Source organism: Petaurus breviceps, unplaced genomic scaffold (assembly GCF_028583685.1).
Source record: "Petaurus breviceps papuanus isolate PSGF00001 unplaced genomic scaffold, PetGlider_PUasm1.0 38, whole genome shotgun sequence".
Classification (NCBI taxonomy): domain Eukaryota; kingdom Metazoa; phylum Chordata; class Mammalia; order Diprotodontia; family Petauridae; genus Petaurus; species Petaurus breviceps.
Genome location: NW_027186304.1, coordinates 54475015 through 54493585, shown reverse-complemented (window position 1 = coordinate 54493585; position 18571 = coordinate 54475015). Strand labels below are relative to the sequence as shown.

Sequence of the window (18571 nt, the reverse complement as noted above, 5' to 3'; positions counted from 1 at the left end):
CTAGGCTCCGCTACGACTCCCTGCAGTATTTACCCGTCACCTTCCCCGGGTTCTGGGACTGGTCCTTATCTATCCGTGTCCTTACCCGGTGGAAGCCTCGGCCACCATCCTACCCCACCTACAGCCAAGATTCGTAAACGTCCCCAGGCGGGGGAGAAGGGGACGGAGAGAAGAGGCAGAGCCCGAGGGCGACCCCCTCCCCCAGCCAAACTGCGCTGTTCACCCGAGGCCTGGAAAAGGGGGGGAAATAAAAAAGAACTCTGGGGAACGCCGACCCCCCTCCCTCCCCCAAAGCCGAGCTTGGCGGATGCCCCGAGGGGGCGGGGCGAGGAGCTACAAAGGCACCCGTGGGAACGGCGGGCCCTAGAGCCTAAAGGAAGCGCAGGGAGCCTAGACCAGTAAAGTGGAGGGAGAAGGTTTGCACCCCCTGGAGGGGAGCCCCTTAACTTTTACCTGAGTAAGTGATAAGGAAGCATAGCTTTTTCTCCCTAGTAGTATGGCGTCAATGAGAGAGGGGGAAGAGGGCTCTCTGCCACCTGGAACACAACGACAAAGGCAAAGCTACCAGGGAGGCTGCTTTTTAAGAGTTAAGGTCCCATGGGGCGGCCAGGTAGCACAATGAGAAAGAGCACCGGCCCCAGAGTCAGGATGACCTGGGATGGAATCCAGGCTCAGACACTTAGCACCCACCCAGAAACACCTGGCCGTGTAACCTTGAGCAAGTTACTTAACTCCAATTGCTTAAAAGAAAAAAAAAAAAGTTAAGGTCCCAAGATACACAGGTTGCTTTGGAAAAGTGGTGTGTTGCTATCAAATGCACATTAGAGGCAAGTCTGGACTGGTCAGTGCTCCATACAAAAGTCTACATTAATCCGATCCTGTTGACAGTACTTGTATCAGCCCTTCACAATCTGAAAATTAGGATTGTAGATTATTAAATGTAGCTATAGCTTTAGGAAAAAAAGGGGGTGGGGAGCGTCTTACGATACTTCAGTATCTGATGCTTTTTTAACCACTACACCTTCTACCTAAAGGTTGGAATTCTTGTTTAAAATTACTCTTTCAGCATGTTGCACTACAGATGTCTCTGATTTTCCACCCAAATATGCTGTAATGATGTTTCCTCCAAAAGCCTCACTTAACACTTATGTAACCACTTAGGTATGTTCTATTATAGCTGGTGCCTTATCCCCCTACTAAAATGTAAGCTCCATGAGGGCAAAAATTGTGTCTTATCTAATAACTATTTTTCTGTAGCATCTATCACAATGCATAGTACACAAATGTTTAAATGAAGAATGAATGAATGTTGGTGAAATTGTATTGTCTGTATATATTTTGATTCTGCTTTATTCTCACTACATCTCATATCTTCCCATATTTTTTAGTATTCTTCTTGTTTGTTGAAATGACATTCTGTTATGCTACTATATGCCACAATTTATCATGGTATTTCTCAGTCATTGAATCTTTATACCCAGTTTTCTTTACTAGAATAAATAAAACTGCTATAGATATCTTAAAAGAAATAAAGAAATTGTATTGTCTTTTGACATAGGCTAATTATCATTAAACTTTCAGTCTCACAGAACCTTAAATAACAGTGCTGATTCTGAAATTCCTCTATCATTATTATTCACTTATTCATCAACATTGAAATTCCTTTATCTGATCATCTCTCATCATTCCACCTTTACCTCACAGTTACAACCTCAACCCAGTTCTTCAAAGTTACCTGACCTCCAATCCCTTCATCTGACCTCCAGTCACTCCACCTCAGTTCTTCCCCATGCCTTCATTCCTGCATTGACTACTTTCACCTCTGTTCTACATCTTGATCCTTTGGTGAATCATTTCAACTCTACACTGGCCTTTTCTCTCCCTTCCTTTCCCTGTCTCCTTTCTTGCCATGCCAGGTCCTAGCCTTGAAATACTCCATCCTTCACTCCTACTTATGTGCTACCGAACAAAGATGGACACAAACTACCTTGCTCTTCATCAGATAAGATACTCCGTCTCCTAAGTCTAGGCATTTTCATGGATAGTCTCTGTACCTGGAATTCTCCCCCTCCTCTCTGCCTCCCGGCTTCCCTTAATTCCTTCAAGTCCCAGATAAAATTTCACCTGCAGGAAGCCTTTCCAGATCCCCTTAATGCTAGTGCCTTCCTTCCACTGATGATCTTCGATTTATCCCACATACATCTTGGTGGTAGATAATGGTTTGCCTGTTGTCTCTACCCTTAGTCTCTGAGTTCCTTCAGGGCCACAACTGGTTTTTGCTCCTTTTTTGTATGACTAGCACTTAACATATTGCCTGGCAGATAATAGGTACTTAATAAATACTTCTCAACTTGACTAAAGTCCTTCACAGGCTGTATATGTAGTGACCCAGTTGCTTCTCTATTCTTTTTCTTTTTTTTTTGCTTTTTTGGAGGGGGGAGGACAGGGAAATTGGGGTTAAGTGACTTGCCCAAGGTCACACAGCTAGTTAGTGTGTCAAGAGTCTGAGGCCGGATTTGAACTCAGTTACTCCTAACTCCAGGGCTGGTGCTCTATTCACTTTGTCACCTAGCCACCCCTTGCCTCTATTCTTAAACACCCCATTGAGGGTCACTAAGAGACTTAGCTCTATACTACCCTTTGGAACCTATCTAGCAAGATAGACTCCATACTGAAGGGAAAAAAAGGCCCTCCAAATCTATAATTCAAATGGTTTGATCTCAAATAGCTTACTTGATGTGATTCTAAGTTTGTAAATCACTTTCTTCACAACACATAATATTTTCCTCATTTTACAGAAGAAAATGACTTGCCCTTAGATAATAAAGAGTATAATTTGTTACAATGAAAAGTCTGGAGAGACATAATTTCTGGGTAATTAGTAATCAGGTTATTAATTATGGCTAGCAATTAATAGATTGAGGTCAGTGCCTTTCTCTTGTAAACCAAAGACTACCCCCAGAACAGTGAATGCTTAAAAAGCCTTTGGAAAGGGGGGTGTACCTACAGGTGGAAATCAACTCTGATTAACAGTGAGGGGGTGGACATATTAAGGAAGAGTTGGGCAAAAAGTCTTCAGCTCCTGCTGAGAATATGACCTGATCATGAGACTTGGCTGCCTCCAGCAATCTGGACAAAAGAATCTATCTCTACCTAGATTACTCTAGCTAGTTTTCTCCTTTATAAGCTGGTAACCCTAAATATTAAAAGAAGGTTCCAAGGACAGGGGCTTATTTCCTCAGGTCAAGAATTCACCTAGATGGTGAATAGAGCACCGGCCCTGGAGTCAGGAGGACCTGAGTTCAAATCTGGCCTCAGACACTTAACACTTACTAGCTTCATGACCTTGGGCAAGTCACATAATCCCAATTGCCCCTCCAAAAAAAAACTCACCTAGACTAGGTTCTGTTTGTAGGATCTTCTAAGATCAAGAAGCATTTACTTGTATGATTTGGGCAATGTCATCTATCAGCAATATCCTTCAGAGACTGATTAAATAACCTACAGGGACTGGTTTCTGAATGAGTAAATAGGAAAGGGAAACCTTAATCCTAATTGAGTAATTGGTTATTAAAATAATCATTTCTCTCATCTGGTACTCAAACCCAAGTTTCTTCGCTCCCAAATCCAGTGCTTTTTCTATGATACCACACTGCATTTCTTCATCCTTGTTACTTACTATTTCTGTGCTAAACTTGTAGCTAAGCTCTAGAACTTGGACCTTCTTCATTTCCAGCAAACTCCTTATCTCATACCTCAGCTCCAGTAATTATGTAGCCTATATACCTGATGCCTGGGTTCTTGTTTAGGGCTCCTATTTTTTACACTAATTCCTCCACCAGTGGGACCAAGTGAAATACAGAATCTCAGAGGCAGACAGAAGTCATTATTAGCCAGGTATTTAAGGCATGGGAAGATCTGTTCCCAGTTAGATAAGTACACTTGCCATAGTCTTCGTACTTCTAGGTAGGTTGAGTGTATTCCAGAGTGAAGGTTAGACCCAGGTAAGCCTCTAGGGCTTGGTGAGAAGGGTAAGAGTATAGCTCTAGCTTTCTAGAGGTTTTCCTAATGTGTGTTTCTATGATTCTCCTCCAGAGACTCAGCTAGCATGGAAACAACTTGGGAATTGTGTATTAGAGACACGTTTTTTAATTTCTCATGGAAGCATTTGGTATCACTCCTGAAGGTATGCCAATTGTCCAGTAGGACTTGAGTCTGTGACAGAACCATTTATATACAGCCCAGACTGAATTTTTTGATCTGGTGATTGTTTTGACACTTTTCCCCATCACTGGAAAGTTGAGGCTGAGAGCCCTAGATATATAGCAGGCAAGAGAAATAGTTAATGATATAAATCTTTTTTGCAAGAAAAAAATACATAGTGTTAGTAGCCACTTTAAAAGTTCACATCAGCAAAAATGTTATCAAGCAACCACTTTATCCAAGAAACTAGTGGGTATACATGATAGCAAGGTACAAAGTTCGAATTATATAATAATCAAAAACTTCAAAGCACCTTACACATATCAAATCAGCAAAGATAGCTAAAAATTATTTTTTTAAGTGTTGGCAGGGGGGCAGCTACGTGGCACAGTGAATAGATCACTGGCCCTGGAGTCAGGAGGACCTGAGTTCAAATCCAGCCTCAGACACTTAACACACCAAAAAAAAACTAGCCATGTGTCCTTGGGCATGTCACTTAACCCCAATCGCCCTACTTTCCCTCTCCAAAAAAAAAAAAAAGTGTTGGCAAGGCTTCAGGGAAGACAGGTATTCTACTATATTGTTGGCAAGTTTTTTGGAGAATACTCCATAAAATAGTCACAAAGTTCATCATGACCTTTGGCCCAGTAATCCCCTTGCTTAGGTCTACATAGAATTAGTCAGTTTTAGAGACATTAGTAACTAGAAAGATCATCTAATAAAGTCCAACACTATCATTTTATAGATAAGGAAACTGAGACCTTCAAAGGCTGAGTAATTTAGGTAGTAAGTAACAAAAACAAGATTTGAACCAAAGTCTGATGCTAAATCAAGTGGCCGTTATTTTTTCCTCGCAAACAACAAAATTAGATGATCTCCAGGATTATTTCTACCATATTTTTCAGAGCAGGTATCCATGAATTATATTCATAAGTGAACAATAAGAACAGTATTCCAAAATGATGGTCAAAGAGAGGGTGGAAGAGTCATTAACTTGAAATCATGTGATCCCCAAGACATCTATTACACTAGAGTATGGAAGACAAACTAGTAAGTAGAACCACCCCTCCTGAAGGGGAAAAGACTTTGAGACAAGAGATCAAGGCAGCCTATTTTGAAAGCAGCACCAATTTTGTACAGCCAAAGAATCCAAGGTGTTTTGTGCTACAAACTGGGGTAGATGAATACTAGCATGTTGTACATGTACACACTAAAGAGAAGAATACAGAATAAGTTTGTCAGAAACTTAATGTTTAATAAATGTTTGTTGATCCAAGGTACCACCTTACATCAATCAGTTTAGCTAACATGAAGAAAAGAAAAATAACATGCTATAGGGGGAGTGGAAAAAAAAGGTATGCTAATGTAACTGTACCATTGGTAGAGCTATGAAATGATTCATCCATTCCAGAGAATAATTTAGAACTATATCCAAGAATAATTTAGAACTATGACCAGATATGCCACTGCTAGGTCTGTGCTCTAAAGTGATCAAAGCAAAAGGAAAAGAAGTCATACGTACAAAAATATTTATAGTGGCTCTCTTGTGGTGGCAAAAAAAACCCTGGAAATTAAAGAGATGCCCATTGATTAGCAAATGACTAAACAAGCTATGGTATATGATTGTGCTGGCACACTATTGTACTATAAGAAATGACAGGGATGGCTTCAGAAAAATCTGGGAAGACTTACATGAACTGATGCAGAGTGAAGTGAGCAGAATTGGGAGAAGATTTTACAGAGGGTGAATGCAAAGGATTGTTGTTACACCAAACTCAGGGCCCAGCTTGTTTGCTGGGTCTTGGCTCTGGAAAACAGTATGTCTCTTAAGAGTAAAAAGAAAAGAGTGGTCTTGGATCCTGACATTTTTCCCTTTTGGTCAGACAGAAGGGGTCTGAAAGAATCCCTCCCCTTCTGACCAATAAAGGAGAGGCAGGTATAAGCCAAGATACCACAAGAGGCCAGCTGGGCCAGAACAAGCATGTTGCATTAAGGGGTAGCTATGGAAACTTAGGCATTAATGTGGCAAATCTAAAAATTTGTTAGGCCTCCCCCTTAGTGAAGATGGACTGGCATTTTTATACCAGGAGTTCAGTTCCTTGAAGGGAGCTGTTGAACTATTCCCCAGATATCATTGAGAAACTCCCAATAGGGAATCAGGGTCTTCGTGGCTGGCACATAACAAAAGGGAAAAGGAAAAAAAATTAGGACAGTATATTCAGCCCTTGTCTGGAATCTTAGGACAGCTATCTCATCTGGGTGTTGGCTATTTATGGGTCTGTACTAGATAAACTTTGAGGTCCTGGAGGCTTCTTCCATTCACTTGGGCTTTCTTCAAATGATCTAGGAGCCTACACCCACAAGTTTGGCAGCTGTGGGAGTAGTCAGAAGAACCTGGTAGGGACCCTTAGAAACAATAATTGATTGATTAATACAGGACCAGTTTTCAGATAAGAGAGAAATCTCCTTGCATCAGTCTTTGGATCTGAGTTTCTGGTCAGCATAACATAGGTCCTTGGTTAGGAGTCTCCAAACAGCACGTGGAGATGGTCCGGTTTCCCAGCCATGCAAGGCTAAGTTCAAACAATGCAATAATATTTTTCATGAATTCATAATCATAGCCACATTAATGTCAGATTACAAATAAAACTACTTAGAGGACTCACAATGGACTAGTTCTGAAAAGGAAAATTTACATGTCACCAAGATAACCAAGAATTCTTAAACATAAAACATCTTGATTGTAGAAATTTGCTATACAAGGAAAAGGAGGGACATGGTTATAACAGTATCATATATCACATAACAGGAGGAAAAGCTCCCTTAGCTCTGTTTGATTCCAGGTATGAGTCATATCTGATAGCCAGTCATATAGCCACAGGGTGTTAAAAGCAAAGCTCAAGATTAACCAAGTGGGAAATTTTCCTTTTCAGAAAAGAAATAATACTCTGGAGAAACAGAGTCAGGAGGATCCTACCTAGACCATACCAAGGTTGTCCCCAAAACTTTTCCCAGGCAGTTTCACATTTAGCAGTTCCCAGATTGCAGCATGTGTCCTTTTCTACTATTAATTATATGATAATTAAGATAAGCATCCCTATAATCAAAAGTCAAAACAATAGTAGTTACAGTTCCCTGAATTTTTACCTTAAATAGCAAAATTTCACTAGCCACGACCTAAGGCTTGAATATCTTTCCTGATGTTTCCCTAATGGTTAACATTTTATTATCCTTTACTTATAGATTAAAATTAACCATATTCTGGGGATTCAGACATAAAATAAATATTTGATAATTGACTCATCAATATACTGAAGCTACAATTTTAAACCATGTAAATTTTCATAATAGCCAAATATTTTCAACTGAAAATTTAATAGTTTAGTATACTTAGTGTTATTATTATCATTATCATCTTTTTTATAACAAAACATACCTCATTAAATACTTAACAGTTTTCAAATGTCTATTTTTTTAACCACATCCTTTTAAAAGTTCAATCATAATCCAACAGTAACCAGATTAAAAGGGAAGTTTTGTCTAACAGGATTTCTGTTACAGTGGTCTCTCAAATTTCACAATATAAGAGAATTTAGTAATACAATAATAGCACAAACAATAACATGTATTTAAAACATGAAACAAAACTTAAGACGACATCTGTTCAGCCAACTGTATTTCCAAATTATCCCATGTAAAAAATCATTGATCTTTTTACTTTTGGCATTTTTAAACCCACTTTAGATTTATAACAATTACATTCAATTAGAGAAGTAATAATAATAATATAATGCTTCACATATGCCAGTCACTATTTTAAGCACTTTACAATCTTTTTATCATTTTGATCCTCACAACAATTCTGGGAAGTGAGTACCATTGATATTTTTCTCTATAGATCACGAAACTAGGGCAAATAGAGATATGATAACTTGCTGGAGATAACACAGCTAATAAATTTCTGCAACCAGAATGTAATTCAAGTTTCCCTATATTTTTCCAGAATTTTTTTCTTTTTTTTTTTTTGAGGGGGAAAGGCAGGGCAATTGGGTTAAATGACTTGCCAAAGGTCACACAGCTAGTTAAGTGTTAAGTGTCTGAGACTGGATTTGAGCTCAGGTCCTCCTGACTCCAGGGCCAGTGCTCCATTCACTGCGCCACATAGCTGCCCTCAGAATTTTCTTTTAATACCTGTATTTGGGAAGTTGATCTAAGTTGAGAGGAGTTAACAGGGTAAGAGGGAGAAAGTCTCTGAACGGAGGGTGGGGGCAGGGCATCACAGGAGATCTTTGATCTGTTCTCTTTTCAAAGTCAAGGAAGGGTTAATAAAAAGTGGCTATAAAGTTCCAACCTTATACCTATTTTTTTCCTCACTCTGGGATTACTTCTAAACTAGCTAATTTCATTGTCCTAAAAACAATGAAACTATCAATCTTCAAGGGGAAGTTCAAATGTCATTTTAACTTATATAAGATTTAATTTTTATTTCTCCTTTAAAACAAATTCTGCAGGGTGGTACCCCAAAACTTACTAAGATATTTCAGAAGGCAATGAGTTCCTAAAATTAACCAAAATCCCAGGAGTTCTCCACTGCAATCTTAAAAATGATAAATCTTCAAACTCCTTAATGATTAATCTCCTTAACCTCCAAAATCTACCAAGATGTTTTTAATAGTTCTACAAACTCTGACTAACTGACTTTATTTCTGTCATTTGAATGGGACCAAAGCTGGAATGACAGAAAAATAAAGTGTTTTGCAGGGTCTTTTTTTTCTTTTTCTCTTTTTTTTCTAATCTAATTGCCCCTGGAAAGCCTAAATTGGGAGTTAGTCCTTCTTACTGGGACACAAACACAGACAAAATGATAAGATGGACACATAGGATAAGTCTATCTAAGCTTTACTTAAAGGAATCTAAGTTACAAAAGGCTTCTCACTTGGTGATTTTGAGTAGCCATTTATTTAAAACATCCCATTTTGGGTATTTAATTTTCTTTTTAGCTTCACCAAGACATTTTTAAAGGTAATTTATTTTATCCCAAACAAAAGAACTCCAAGTTGGCTAACAGTGACAGGAGTTGTCTTGGGTCAATTTCTGCCAATTAATTACATACCTACAGGTTTGGGGCCCATGATATAGACTCTAGGTTGCTGTTTTCTGAGGCAGATCATCATCCACAGCTTGTTTACATGATTGAGATAAAGTGGTACCCATTTCTAAAGATCTTATGATGCATATTGAAACAAAGTCCCTATAAGGGACAGAAATCCAAAATGTCTCCCAGGGAGGGGCCAAATAAAAGCTCCCCTGAGAAATGGCCAAGTTGCAACTTCAGTTGAAACAACCAAAATGTCAATACCTAAAGGGAGAAGAGCTCAGCCAAAGATGGAAATTTGAGAATAAGAGAAGAAAAATCAGGGCGGCCAGGTAGCACAGCGAGTAAGAGCACCAGCCCCAGTGTCGGGACAACCTGGGGATCGAATCCAGGCTCAGATATTTAGCACCCACCCAGAAACATGTGGCCATGTAACCTTGAGCAAGTTACTTAACCCCAATTGCTTTAAAAAAAAAAAAAAGAAAAATCACCCACTGCCACTCTCCAAATGCAAATCAAATAGAGCTCAAAGGGCTCCTATACTATACTTCAGTTCACAGCTTATTACCAAATTATTATTACCTCTTACCAAACTGTCAACTCTGGTAACAAATGACCAGAGTCACAGAGGTCTTGCAACCACTGTTAACTCCAAAAATGCTAAAAAGCTCACACTGGTTAAAAGCAAAAAGCTTGGGGGGCAGGAGTGGAGCCAAGATGACAGAGTAAAGGCAAGGACTCACCTAGCTCTCCCGCAAACCTCTCTACCTTTAATGACTCTAAACAAATTCTAGAGTATCAGAACCCCCCCAAAAAAAGACAAAGTGAAACAAATCCCCAGCCCAAGACTACTTGGAAGGTTGGCAGGAAAGATTTGTTGAACCAGGATGAGAGTGAAGCACAGTCTAGCACAGGCCATGCCAACACAGCCCTGGCCCCAGCAAAACAGGAGCAGACCTTGGGAGCCACTGAATCAGCAGAGGCAGCTGCAGCAGCTGCTTCTGGAACTCTCAGGTCATAGATGGTAAGGGTGTCAAAACAAACGAGTCAGAAGGGGTCTTTTTTGTTAGCACGAAAGTAGGACTCTGTTGCTTTGCCCATAATCAGATTCAGGTCACAGCACTGTGTGGCAATTCCAGGATGAGGAGGAGCGCAGCAGAGTTTGTGGCCTGCTGTGGAGGGGAGTCCTCACAGTTCCAGGGCAGAAAAGAGTGATTTTTGTCACTCACAGACCAGATCACAGACCAGGAGAGTAGTAAACAGCTCTCTTTAGATCATACCAACTTAGGAGAACTGAAAACTTACAGGTCCCTAGAAGTATCTGAAAACAGCTGCACAAAACTCCTAAAGCTTGAGACAGTGCACCCTCCACCCTGGCAGCAGAGTCCTAATTTAACAAAGAGGTTAAACATGAAGAAATGGGCTGGGAAAATGAGCAAACAACAAGGGAAAATGCTGACTATAGAAAGTTACTATGGTGACAAGGAAGATAAAAACACACACTTAGAAGAAGACAACAAATTCAAAGCTCCTACATCTAAAGCCTCAAAGCAAAATATGAATTGGTTTCAGGCCATGGAAGACCTCAAAAAGGATTTTTAAAATCAAGTAAGAGAGGTAGAGGAAAAATTGGGAAGAGAAATGAGAATGACGCAAGAAAATCAAGAAAAATGAATCAATAACTTGGTAAAGGAGACACACACACACAAATACTGAAGAAAATAACACTTTAAAAAACAGACTAGGGGCAGCTAGGCGGGGCAGTGAATAGAGCACTGGCCCTAGAGTCAGGAGGAGCTGAATTCAAATCCGGCCTCAGACACTTAACACAAAAACTGGTCGTGTAACCTTTGGCAAGTCACTTAACCCCAATTGCCCTCCAAAAAACCAGACTAGACCAAAAGTAAAAGAGGACCAAAAAGCCAGTGAGGAGAAGAACGTCTTAAAAAGCAAAATTGGCCAAATGGAAAAGGAGGTCCAAAAGCTCACTGAAGAAAATCATTCCTTAAAAATTAGAATGAAGACAGGTGGCTAGGTGGTGCAGTGAATAGAGCACCACCCCTGGAGTCAGGAGGACCTGCATTCAAATCCAGCCTCAGAGACTTAATACTTACTAGTTGTGTGACCTTGAGCAAGTCACTTAACCCCAACTGCCCTGCCTTCCCCCCTCCAAAAAGCAAAAAAAAAAAAAGCTAGAATGAAGCAAATGGAAGCTAATGACTTTATGATACCAAGAAACAATAAAACAAAACCAAAAGAATGAAAAAAAAATAGAAGACAATGTGAAATATCTCATTGGAAAAACAATTGACCTGGAAAATAGATCCAGTAGAGATAATTTAAAAATTATTGGATTACCTTAAAGTCATGATCAAAAAAAAAAAAAGCATAGATGTCATCTTTCAAGAAATTATCAAGGAAAACTGCCTTGATATTCTAGAATCAGAAAGTACAATGGAAATTTTAAAAATTCACTGATCACCTCCTGAAAGAGATCCCAAAATGAAAACTCCCAGGAATATTATAGCCAATTCCAGAGTCCCCAGGTCAAGGAGAAAACATTGCAAACAGCCAGAAAGAAACAATCCAAATATGCAGGAACCACAGTCAGAATAACACAAGATTTAGTAGCTTCTACCTTAAAGGATCAGAGGAGTTGGAATATGATATTCCAGAGGGCAAAGGAGCTAGGATTACAACCAAGAATCACCTACCCAGCAAAACTAAGTGTAATCCTTCAGGGGGAAAAAGTGAATATTCAATGAGATAGAAGTCTTTCGAGCATTCTTGGTGAAAAGATCAGAGCTGAATAGAAAATTTGACTTCCAAATATAAGACTCAAGAGAAGTATAAAAAGGTAAATAGGAAAGAGAAATCATAAGAGACTTAATAATTGTAAACTGTTTACATTCCTACATGGGAATATGATTTTTGTGACTCATAAGACCTTTCTCATTATTAGAGTAGTTAGAAGGAATACAGACAGATTGAATATGAAGGGATGATAACTAAAAAATAAAATTAAGGTGTGAGAGAAGAATGTACTGGGAGAAAGAGAAAGGGAGAGGTAGAATGGCATAAATTATTTCACATAAAAGAAGCAATAAAAAGTTTTTACAGTGGAGGGGATGAGGGAGAAAGTGGGTGGGGAGGGTGATAAGTGAACCTTTCATCAGAATTGGCTCAAGGAGGGAATAACATACACACTCAACTATACCTAGGGGTATAATTTCTATACCCTACAGGAAAGTAAGAGGGAAGGAGATAAAAGAATAGGGGGAGGGGAGATGTCATAGAAGGGAGGGAAAATTGGGGAAGGGAGTAGTTAGAAGCAAAACACTTTTAAGAAGGGATGGTGAAAGGAGAGAGAATAGAATAAACTAGGGGGGATAGGATGGAGGGAAATACAGTTAGCAATAGTAACTGTGAAAAAAAATTAGAAGCAAGGCCTCATTTCTCAAATATATAGAGAACTGAGTCAAATTTATAAAAAGAAGAGTCATCATCCAATTGATAACTGATCAAAAGATATGAATAGTTTTCAGATGAAGTAATGAAAGCTATCTATAGCCATATGAAAAAATACTCTTAACTCAGTATTAACTGGAGAAATACAAATTAAAACAATTCTGAGGTACTACTTTATACCCATTAGATTGGCTAATAGGACAGAAAAGGAAAGTGACAAATGTTGGAGGGGATGTAGGAAAAAATAAGACACAAATACACTGTTGGTGGAGTTGTGAATTGATTGAACCATTCTGTAGAGCAATTTGGAATTATGCCCAAAGGGCTATAAAACCAGATCTACCCTTTGATTTAGCAATACCACTACTAGATCTATATCCCAAAAGAGATAAAAAGCAAAAAGGAAAAGGAAATATATTGCAAAAAATATTTATAACAGATCTTTTCTAGGGGCAAAGAATTAGAAATTGGGGAATTCCCATCAATTAGGGAATGGTGGAGCAAGTGGTGGTATGTGATTATGATGGAATACTATAGTACTATAAGAAATGATGAGCAGGATGCTCTCAGAAAAACCTGGAAAGACTTGCATGGGCTGATGTAAAGTGAAATATACTATGTACATAGCAACAGCAATATTATAAGATGATCAGCTTTAAATGACTTAGCTATTCTCATCAATACTCTAAAGGAATTATGATGAAAAATGCTATCCATGTCCAAAGAACTGATGGTATCTGAATACAGATTGAAGCATACTTTTTCTTTAACTTTATTTTTCATGAGGTTTTTTTTGTTTTGTGTGTTTTCTTTCACAACATAACTATAATGGATATGTTTTGCATGACTGAAATGTATAACCTATATTGAATTGCGTGCCTTCTCAATGATGGGGTTGGAGAAGTAGGAAGAGAGAGAATTTGGAACTCAGAGTTTTAAAAAGAATGTTAAAAATTGTTTTTACATGCAACTGGGGGAAAATAAAATATTAGAAATTTTTTTTAAATCCTAAAAGAAAGTTCTGCTGGCTCCGCCATATTCCAGTGAGTTGCCAAAATGACAAATACAAAAGGAAAAAAGAAAGGGACATGATACATGTTTTCTAGGCCCTTTTGAAAACATAGTATTGTCCCTTTGGCTACATATATGTGGATATACAAGAAAGGTGATATTGTAGATGTCAAGGGTATGGGCACAGTTCAGCAAGGAATGCCCCACAAATGTTACCATGGCAAGACTGGACAGGTCTATAATGTTGCTCAGCATGCTGTAGGCATTGTTGTAAACAAACAGGTTAAGGGCAAGATTCTAGCCAAGAGAATTAATGTGCGTATTGAGCATATTAAGCATTCCAAGAGCAGAGATAGCTTCCTGAAGTGGGTAAAAGAAAATGATCAGAAGAAGGAAGCCAAAGAAAAAGGCACTTGGGTTCAACTGAAACACCAGCCTGCTCCACCCAGAGAAGCACACTTTGTGAGAAACTATGGCAAGGAACCTGAGCTGTTGGAACCAATCCCCTATGAATTCATGGCATAAGTGACGATTAAAAAAAAAAAACAAACCAAAAAATAATTTAAAAAATCTTGGAGTATGGGAAAAAAAAATCCTAAAAAAAAGCAAAAAGCTTTCTTTATTCCATTTGGGGAAAGAAATTAGACACATATATCAAGCCCTCCTCTAACAGGAGACCCAAGGCAAAGGGGCCAAATCTTGATTTATATAATTTGTGGCTAGACAAAGAATCAAATAATAGTGTAGTGTAGCAACAGTAGTGAGGCATAACGAAAAGAGAAAGGCAATGTTGTCTAGTGACAAAAAGTCCATTCATAGCAAGGGTTCATGTCTGGGCCTGTTGGTGCTTGCCCAAGCTCAGGGACCATCAATTCTGTGACTTAGTTGCAACAGTCTTCATCCAGAGGGTGAATGCAAAAGGTCTAGACCATTGCAATAGCCTGCTGGTTGGTCTCCCTGCAGCAAGTCTTTCCCCACTGCAGGCCATTCTCCACTCAAGTCACCAAAGTGATTTTTCTTAAACAAGTAAACCATGTCAACCCCCACTCAATAAACTCCAGTAGCTCCCTATCACCTTAAGGTTTAAATATAAAATCCTGTTTAGCTTTTAATGCCCTTCATAATCTGACCCTTTTACAGTTGTCTTACACCTTACACTCCCCCCAAGAATTACTCCCAGTATTCTGATCCAGTCACACTGGCCTCCTTGCTCTTCCTCCCACCACATACTCCATCACTGACTCCAGGCATTTTCACTGGTTGTTCTCCATTCCTGAAATGCTCTCCCTCCTCATCTCCACCTCCTGACTTCCCTGGCTTCCTACTTTCCTGATCACTCCTTAATTATAGTGCCTTCCTTCTGTTGATTATTTCCTATTTATCCTCCATATAGTTTATTTGTACATATTTGTTTGCATGTTGTCTCTCCCAATTGCTTGCCTTTCTTTGCACCCTCTTCCTTCCATTAGACATTTGGTACTAACTATGAAGATGAGTCTAAAAAAGGGGGAACCTACCAAAACATGGGTGCTGATGCATCAGAGGAATCTCGTAATGAAATAACAATCAATCAGTCACCTATCACCTCCTGTTATGAATGAGGAAAATGATGAGCTTCAGTACATAGGAAGGGGTATGCTGGCTCAATTCAGTTTTGAGTGAGGTATAACTTGATTTCACATTACAAGTTAGGCTGGGTGTGCATATTGGTGCATAAATGCGCACTTCATTTCTGATAAGTTTGTCTAAAAGAGATGTGATATGAATTGGGAGAAGTACTTGAAAGGCTGCGATGGAAAAAGGAATTGGACTTGTCCTGTTTGACCCGAGAAGGCAGAATTAAAACCTACACTTCCAAGAGCATAAATTTTAACAATGAACCTAATGGTGCTGTGGGGGTACAGATTTCAGGATCTATGTGTTTCCATAATGACAAATGACCAGATTATTGAGCTGTTAAGAGAAATAGCTATGATGCCAAAGCTGTGTCCCTTCATGTAATTAATACCAGGTAGTTGGTGGTATAGTGGATAGAGGATGAGTGCTGAACTTGAAGTCTGGAAGACCTGAGTTCAAATCCACCCATAGACACTTATTAGCTTTATGAACCTCGGTAAGTCATTAATCTCTGTTTGCCTCAGTTTACTCAATTAAAATGAAGAAAATAACAATTAATAATAATAATAATTGTTATTAATTATAATTGTTATATAACAATTATTATGACTGTTATTAATAATAACAATTGCAGAGTTGTGAAAAAAGAGTGAGAGAATATTTGTACAGCACTTAGCACAATGCCTGGCACATAGTAGGTGCAATATAAATGCTTATTCCTTTCCCTTAATTTACCATTCACTGTCAGCCCAGAAACTCTGATATCCAGACTTTTGTTCAGGGCCAGGAGCATTATAGACTGCTAAAGAATGATTACTTGGAGCAAGTTTAAAATGGTCCCTATTCTGTTTCTCTTAAGATTGTCTGATGAATCAGAGAAATACACTATTGTAGAAAAGGATGAAAACAAGAATAATCTCTGGTGCCAATTAAATATTTTATTTTTTAAAAAGGTGGGGCAGAGCCAAGATGGCAGAATAAAAAAAAGGAAGTTCTTGTCACCTTGCCACCCTATAGAAATCTTTTCCCTTTATTTTTTTTTTTTACTTTCCTGATTGGTGACTCCCTCCCATTTTAGGAGGGATCTCAGACGTGCTTCACCTTACTCATAACTGAACTCACACACTGATCTTCTATTTCTCCTCTCCTCATGTCTAGGACTTTATAAAATGCTATCCCAATGTAAGTTTGGTAATTATTAATATTCACAGAAGTATAGAAGGCAGGAGGTGAAACTGTTGTAGATGTGCAATGATGAGTTTTCACATGGTTAAGTATGAGATCCCGACAGGATTTCCATGTGGAAATGCTTGTCCACTGGATACTCATGAATATAGGTCTGAAGTACTGGGGAGTGAGGTAGGTGGAGCATACAGTTTAAGAAGATATTTGCATAGAGATGATAAATTAAACTAATGAAAATTAACAAGATCTCCAAGGGAGAGAATATGGAGAAAAGAAGGCCAAGGATAGAAGACTAGGTGATGTCTACATTTAAGGGAGCAGGAAGAAAAAAAGGTAACAGTGAAAGACACAAAGAAAATAAAATTAGGAGGAAAAACATGGGAATATATTTTCACAGAAGCCAAGAGAGGAAAGAGTTTCAAGATGGAAGCAGTGGCTACTTATGTCAAATATTATGAAGTCACAAAGGATAGGGACTTGAAGCCATTAGATATGGCAAGTAGGTCTCAGAAACTCTAAGAAAATAATTTTAATAGAGTAGTAGGGAGGTTGGGAGGGAAATGGAAAAGTAAAAGTATCAGATATAGCTAGATTTTTTAAAAATTACTAAGTTTGGCAATGACAGGAAGGGGGGGAAAGAAGACAATAGTTTGAGAGAATACCTTACCTGAAGTAAAGAATTTTTAGGATAGGGAAGATTCAAAATTATTCATAGGCAGGAAGAAAGGAAAGAATGTCATTCAAATTTAAGCATTGTAGACATTGGCAATAGAACAGTTTCAAGGCATATTGAAGTATAAGGTATAGATGTAATAGTAGGAAATTGAAATTAAGTGGAGACCTTTAAATCATTAGAATTAAGGAGAGTCCAGGGATTAGGATTAGGAGAACCAGCAATATGGAAATCACACTCATCTAAAATGATGATAGGGAATAGGACAGAGAAGACTGTGAACCAGGCACTGAAATAATTAAGAAGAGTGTCTTGGGACTCCTGGAGATCAGTAGAAGACAGTGACAAAGATAGCAAGAAAGTACAATTAAATTTGGGGGGTAAACTTTGGGAGGGATGTGGCTATTGGATTAAACTAGCTATTTTTATCCCTTCCCTTCTTTGAGCAGAAGGTAAGACCTCTAATAGTCCAAGTAATTAGGCAAGAATATGAGTAGAACATCAGAAACTCACCTGTGATCAATAGTTTCTTCAGTGATAATCATAGAAGGGGTGAACTAATTCAGTCAAGAGACTCAAGTAGATGAATTCCAAATCCAAATATGTGCCCTTTCTGGGATGGAAGATACCAGTCTCTTTTGGGAAAGAGAATAGTATGTTGTGACATGGACTCTAAATCTGGAGATAATCAAGGCCATAACCATCACTAAAATAGGGTAATTGGAGCCTCAGTCTAGGGCACCAATACCCAAGAGGCACACTCCTTCCCTATGGTACTTTTTTGACATAGTACAACTTTCACAGTCCTCTTCAGGCCCTGTACAATGTAGCACTACTTCTGAAGGTCTTTCTCATCTCCTATGGCTTTCTTTTTCCCATCACCATGCTCTCCATCTGCCACTTTATCACTTCCACTTTCTTATAGGGATTGAGGAATCATCAACTATAATGAAATACATGGCTGGACTCACTGGGGGATGGGCCCTCTTACAGAGCATTTTCAGTTAACCACATCAGATTTGCCTGGGGTGCCAGAATTCCTACAGCTCTGATCATGGGGACCAATTTGAACCCAGAGAACTTTAGCTAGAGAAGAATTCAGGAAGTATAAGTGCTTCCTACTCCCATAGTAATATGCCAAGTAGTGTCTTTTATTTATACTCTGAATTATCTGCAGCCCTGTTCTTTATATTTCTGCAGACTGCTCTTCTTTGTTTATAAACACTGGAAAGTATTCTCATGTAGTGAATTGTGTTTGGCAGCAGAGATAAGAAAGAAAGAGGGAAAAGGAAATTGAGAGCTAATGTACAATGACAAAA

The 18571-nt window shown here is 38.8% G+C and overlaps 1 pseudogene; it reads left to right on the top strand.

The window, feature by feature from the left end:
* Window positions 1-13822: 13822 nt before the first annotated feature.
* Window positions 13823-14347, top strand: LOC138170092 (large ribosomal subunit protein eL21-like; annotated as a pseudogene).
* Window positions 14348-18571: the final 4224 nt, after the last annotated feature.